Genomic DNA, 6,563 nt, shown 5'->3' with positions numbered 1-6,563 from the left:
AAGGGTCTGTCGGTTAGTTGGGAAACCGTGCCTCCAGACGAGGCTGGTGTTTACTGTAGCAAGCCTGAGAGTACTGATTAATGAGTACTTCAGTTTTGACATGTATTCATCCATCGCAATTAAATTGTCCTGCCCTGATGTGGTCACTGTTAGCTCAGAAATATAGAGTCTTGAGAGGGTTCCTAATCAGTACCACTGGGTATTCTTACTCAAGTCCAATTTTTAAGTGAAATGTTGACGTAACTTGTAGTACTTTACTTGAGTATTAAAATTGTAGGTAACTTTTTTTTAATTTCTTTACTTTCACTCCACTTTTTACTCCACTACCAGGGCTAACTATAAATAGTCACTAACTAAAACGTTTAGTAGCACCATTTAAATCAACAGCACAACAACATATTTATGTGTTTCTATTTAAAGGTGCTATAGATACCATTTTTATGTTAAGTAAGACTTATCCTCCTTAAAAAAGACTAAAACTAGAAATGTTGGCGGGTCCAAAATAAATCAAGTTTACATGTTGCTGGCATGTATCCCCCCCCCCCCCCCCCTACTTCCCATTTCCCCACGTGGAATGCACCTGATTGGATAAATGACATGCTGCTGGTGCTCTAGTGCTGAATGTTATCTACAGCTCTTTTAATATCCCCCCCTTTTTTTATGTACTGTACGCTATTCTATTCAAATGGACTGACTTCCAATGTACGTTATTGTATTGGACATGGACCGACCACGCTCTTTCAAACACAGTCAATAAAATGTATCGGCCATTAGGACACATTCCATTTAAGTTTTCTCCGGTGCACTCTGGCGACGGTCCCTCAGCATCCAGAAGTTTGAGTGCCGTGCCGTTCAGAAGAAATCCTTGCCTGCATATTTCATGCTTCATAGTGTTATTGTGCCTTTATGCTTGAGTGCTTCATGATTAACTTTGTGGTCAAATCTGCAAGCTTTTCGCAAGCCAACAGTGGAAAAGCCAGACACAGTTATGCATTTCAAGTCTTTGCTGTAGATGTCTATTGTGTTTCTGTGGCGTAATTGAGATTTGTATATCTTATAGAGAGCTTTGAAGATGGTGCATTCGCTGGGCCTCTTAGTGCTGAGTAAGGCTGCATTATAGCCTACTTACTCCTGGAAGCTTTAAATTAGTATAAAAGGTATAAATATCTCTATATTCTCTATATTGGGACATTTATTTTGAAAATGTTTGACTGGAAGTCCAATGATTCTGCTGCTTGCTTTGCTTGATGCTCCCACTCAGCCACGAGTCATTCCTATGAGGAGAAGTCATTGTTCTCCAGATCACCTACTAATTAGTCTCAATGTGTGATTGTCGTATTGTCCGTGGCACAGAAGGATCTGATACTTATTCTCTCTTGAAAAAGGAATCAATACTTTTAATGCCCTACAACCGCGGGCACGCACTGGAGAGAGAGGGAGAGAGAGGAGAGAGAAGAGAGAGAGAGAGGAGAGAGAGATAGAGAGAGAGAGAGAGAAAGAGAGAGATAGGAGAGAGAGAGAGAGGAGAGAGAGAGAGAGAGAGAGAGAGAGAGAGAGAGAGAGAGAGAGCAGTTGTTTGTGACTGATCAGGATGCGTCCTATATTAAGGCAGCCGAAGAGTGCTTCCGCATTGGCGTTTTGCGCTCTGATTGGCCGAGCGCGCGCATGCGCATGAGCCGCGACGTGCTCCTCTAGCCAGGAATCAAAACTCCGTTTAAGCTCCAGAGAGCGAGGCTGAAAATCCACAGTTCTTGCCCCACTGATGGGAGCCGAATCCCGGATCCGAGTTTTCTGATGAATACCCCCAAAATATGGAGGTCCCGAACGCAATTAAGTATTGATTACGCCGTAACGAATCATTAAAAAAATATACCGTTAACTGGAGTATGTTGTTTCTTTACATATATGTTGAATTAGAGAATTGGTTTGTCATGACAATCCAATAAATATCGCGATTTACCCGGTGGCTACAACAACACACATCATTGTTAACAATGAACGGTGGGGCTAATCGACACGGACGCATTAAACTAACCTAAAGTTAGTTGTTCACCAACAATCTACAGACACAAACAAACACAGAACCGGACTGTTATATTAAATTAATTGATTGCTGTTTAACGCGTCCAATTATTCCCATCATGTCACTGCCATTGGCTCCGCGCCGCACTCTCTCACCGGCCGTCTTACCCCACGGACGCACGCTCGTCTCGGCATCGCCATCGGTCAACCGCCGCCGCCACCTAAGTGGGAGCACCGCGCGCCCCAGCCCAGCCCCACCGCTCATTGTAAACAATGATGCATGTAGTTACTGTGTGTTGTTGTAGCCACCGGGTAAATCGCGATTTTTTATTGGATTGTCATGACAAACCAATTCTCTAATCCAACATATATGTAAAGAAACAACATACTCCAGTTAACGGTATATTTTTTAATGATTAGTTACGGCGTAATCAATACTTAATTGCGTTCGGGACCTCCATATTTTGGGGATATTCATCAGAAAACTCTGATCCGGGATTCGGCTCCCATCAGTGGGGCAAGAACTGTGGATTTTTCAGCCTCGCTCTCTGGAGCTTAAACGGAGTTTCGATTCCTGGCTAGAGGAGCACGTCGCGGCTCATGCGCATGCGCGCGCTCGGCCAATCAGAGCGCAAACGCCAATGCGGAAGCACTCTTCGGCTGCCTTTAATATAGACGCGATCAGCATAGACATTTCTATGAGAGCTTCATGTTAACTCTAGCCTCTCTCTCTCTCCCTATCTCTCTCACTCTCTCTCTTTCTCTCTCTCTCTCTCTCTCTCTCTCTCTCTCTCTCTCTCTCTCTCTCTCTCTCTCTCTCTCTCTCTCTCTCTCTCTCTCTCTCTCTGTGTGTGTGTCTCTCTATCTCTCTATCTCTCTGTCTCTCTCATAGTAAAATAATACAGTGCAATAAAATAGTAGAATAGAATAGATAGTAAATTATGCAATAGAATGGACAGAGTAAAATAGTGCTACAGTACAATCAACAGCGGAATGATTAGAAGGCTATGGTGAAAGCTATGGGCTTATTAGTATGGGTTTTATATGTATTTCCTTTGCAAGGTAGGTAATGGAACTATGCATGAACAGTACAGAATATATAGTGAATAATCAAGTATTCAGAATATTTAAGGTACATGTAAATGGTAAATGGCTGCTTTTTATATAGCGCTTTTATCCAAAGCGCTTTACAATTTGTTACTCACATTTTACCCATTCACTTACACATTCACTCCCACATTCACACACGGACGGCGGAGGCAACCATGCAAGGTGCCAACCTGCTCATCGGGAGCAATTAGGGTTAAGTGTCTTGCTCAAGACACATCGACACGCTGCCCGGGAGGAGCGGGGAATCGAACCGGGAACCTCCGGATTGCCAGACGACTGCTCTACCTCCCGAGCCACTGTCGCCCCTAAAGTGTAAACACACTTGATGACACAGGGAGGCAGAGAGAGAGCGAGGAGAGAGAGAGAGAGAGAGAGAGAGAGAGAGAGAGAGAAGAGAGAGAGAGAGAGAGAGAGAGAGAGAGAGAGAGAGAGAGACACAGAGAGTGACAGAGAGAGAGAGACTGAGACACAGAGAGCGACAGAGAGAGAGACTGAGACACAGAGTGACAGAAAAAGAGAGAGACTGAGACACAGAGAGTGACAGAGAGAGAAAGAGAGAGACTGTTAGAGACTGAACAGGCTAAATCTGTTCCTCCCTCCCCATCCACTGGACCCCTGCAATTTGCATACCACCCAACAGGTCCACGAGGACGCCATAGCCCATGTGCTGCACACAGCAGCATCACACTGGACAAGAGGGGGAACTATGAGAATGCTATTCATCGACTACAGCTCAGCATTCAATACCATAGTCCCCTCCAAACTCATAGCCAAGCTCAGGGACCTGGGCTTGAACTATGAAGTCTGCCAGTGGGTCTTGGACTTCCTGATGGGCAGACCCCAGGTGGTGAGAGCAGGCAACAGCACCTCCTCATCCATCACCCTCAACATAGGGGCCCCCCACATTGACAGTGTAGTCAAGAAGGCACGGCACCCCCAACATGACAGTGTAGTCAAGAAGGCACGGCAACGCCTCTACTTCCTTAGGCGCCTAAGGAAGTTCAAAGTGAGCCAGAAGATCCTTAAAAACTCTACTCATGCATAATAGAGAGCATCCTGACTGGCAATATCACCTCCTGGTTTGGGAATAGCACCGCACAAGACCGTAGCAGACTACAGAGAGTGGCCCGTTCAGCCGAACGCACAATTGGAGGTGGGCTTCCCACTCTCCAAGACATTACAACAGCGTTGCAGGGGTAAGGCTAAGAGAATAACCAAAGACTCTAGCCACCCAAACAACTGCCTCTTTGAACTGCTGCGGTCAGGCAAGCAATACTGGAGTCTCATGGCAAGCCCAGAGAGACTCAGAAGGAGCTTCTATCCCCAGGCCATCAGGCTGCTCAACGACAATAACACTATGTAACAAACCATCAAATAGATATAGATAGATAGAAACTTTATTGCCATTTCAACATTGTTGATGGGATTTGTCTTGGTGCCACATACAGTACAGACAAAAACATACAATATAAAAACACAAGAATACAATATAAAAACACAAGAATACAATCCCCACAATAAAGAGAAAAATACACTCACAGCACACACATCCACACTCACTTTAAATAAACAACTCACTGTAGCACCAACTTTACCCACTTTAGACACTTTAACACACTTTATATTTATTGGTAAAGAGATTTGCACTACAACTCATACCTCATTGCACCTTACCCTAAGTTGTACCTAATCCCATTTCTGCATTGTACTGTACAGTATATTGTATTGTAACTCAGTTACTTTTTCTCTACTCTGCATTGTATATTGTATATATGTATATGAACACTTTTGTTTTACACTTGACTTTCTATTTTATACTTATTTTATACTTATCTATTTTATCTAGCACACTCTCAGGAGCAAAACAGAAAGAAGCATTTCATATAAAAGTATTCTGTATTAATAAAGAAACTTGAACTTGAACTTGAAACTTGAGACTGAGCACAGAGAGTGACAGAGAGAGAGAGAGGAGAGAGAGAGACTGAGACACAGAGAGCAACAGAGAGGACTGAGACACAGAGAGCGCAGCAGAGAGAGAGAGAAGGGAGAGAGAGAGAGAGAGAGAGAGAGAGAGACTGAGACACAGAGAGCGACACAGAGAGAGAGAGAGAGAGAGAGAGAGACACAGAGAGAGAGAGAGAGAGAGAGAGAGAGAGAGAGAGAGAGAGAGAGAGAGAGAGAGAGAGAGAGACTGAGACACAGAGAGCGACAGAGAGAGAGAGAGAGAGAGAGAGAGAGAGAGAGAGAGAGAGACTTTGACCCTAGTGTGCAAGGTGGTCCGGCTACTTCAGTAGCAGTGAAATGGAGGTGCATTCGGTACGGGGATCAACATACAGCAGCTGTGGCCCAATGCGACAGGTAGAGCCTGAGGAATCCCTGGGAAAGAGAGCTGACCTAGCTGGCACAGAAATAACCTGGCACAGCGGCACAGCTATGGCACTGGCTCCCAGGCTACAGTTGCCCCCCCCCCCCCCCCCCCCCCTCCACCCTCCCAGTGAATACCACGCTACCCATCTCTAGGCTAATGAACTGCTACACATACTGTATACAATCGCTGATATGCAGACTCATATGCGTGTATGTACTGTACGCATGTAATCACAGGAAGTGAAAAGGTGTCCGATTGGGTTTTTGTATGTACTGTACACATGTAATGGGAGGAAGTGAACAGGTGTCCGATGGGGTTTTTGTATGTACTGTACGCATGTAAGGGAGGAAGTGAACAGATATCCCATGGTGTTTTTGTCTGTACTGTACGCATGTAATGGGAGGAAGTGAAAAGGTGTCCGATGGGGTTTTTGTATGTACTGTACGCATGTAATGGGAGGAAGTGAACAGGTGTCCGATGGGGTTTTTGTATGTACTGTACGCATGTAATGGGAGGAAGTGAACAGATATCCCATGGTGTTTTTGTATGTACTGTACGCATGTAATGGGAGGAAGTGAAAAGGTGTCCGATGGGGTTTTTGACTGTACTGTACGCATGTAATGGGAGGAAGTGAACAGGTATCCCATGGTGTTTTTGTCTGTACTGTACACATGTAATGGGAGGAAGTGAACAGGTGTCCCATGGTGTTTTTGTCTGTACTGTACGCATGTAATGGGAGGAAGTGAACAGGTATCCGATGGGGTTTTTGACTGTACTGTACGCATGTAATGGGAGGAAGTGAAAAGGTATCCGATGGGGTTTTTGACTGTACTGTACGCATGTAATGGGAGGAAGTGAACAGGTGTCCGATGGGGTTTTTGTATGTACTGTACACATGTAATGGGAGGAAGTGAACAGATATCCGATGGGGTTTTTGACTGTACTGTACGCATGTAATGGGAGGAAGTGAACAGGTATCCCATGGTGTTTTTGTATGTACTGTACACATGTAATGGGAGGAAGTGAACAGGTGTCCCATGGTGTTTTTGTCTGTACTGTACAC

At 44.8% G+C, this 6,563-nt stretch overlaps 1 protein-coding gene across 1 annotated transcript in view; it reads right to left on the bottom strand.

The window, feature by feature from the left end:
• adarb2 (adenosine deaminase RNA specific B2 (inactive)) overlaps positions 1-6,563 on the bottom strand; it is a gene marked incomplete at its 5' end in the record, with an annotated part of 512,623 nt that overhangs the window by 500,645 nt on the left and 5,415 nt on the right. The window lies entirely within an intron of this gene.

This window comes from Notolepis coatsorum (genome assembly GCF_963971535.1).
Source record: "Notolepis coatsorum genome assembly, chromosome: 12".
Lineage (NCBI taxonomy): Eukaryota > Metazoa > Chordata > Actinopteri > Aulopiformes > Paralepididae > Notolepis > Notolepis coatsorum.
Note: the sequence above shows the minus strand (reverse complement) of the source record. Positions and strands in the feature narration are given on the sequence as shown.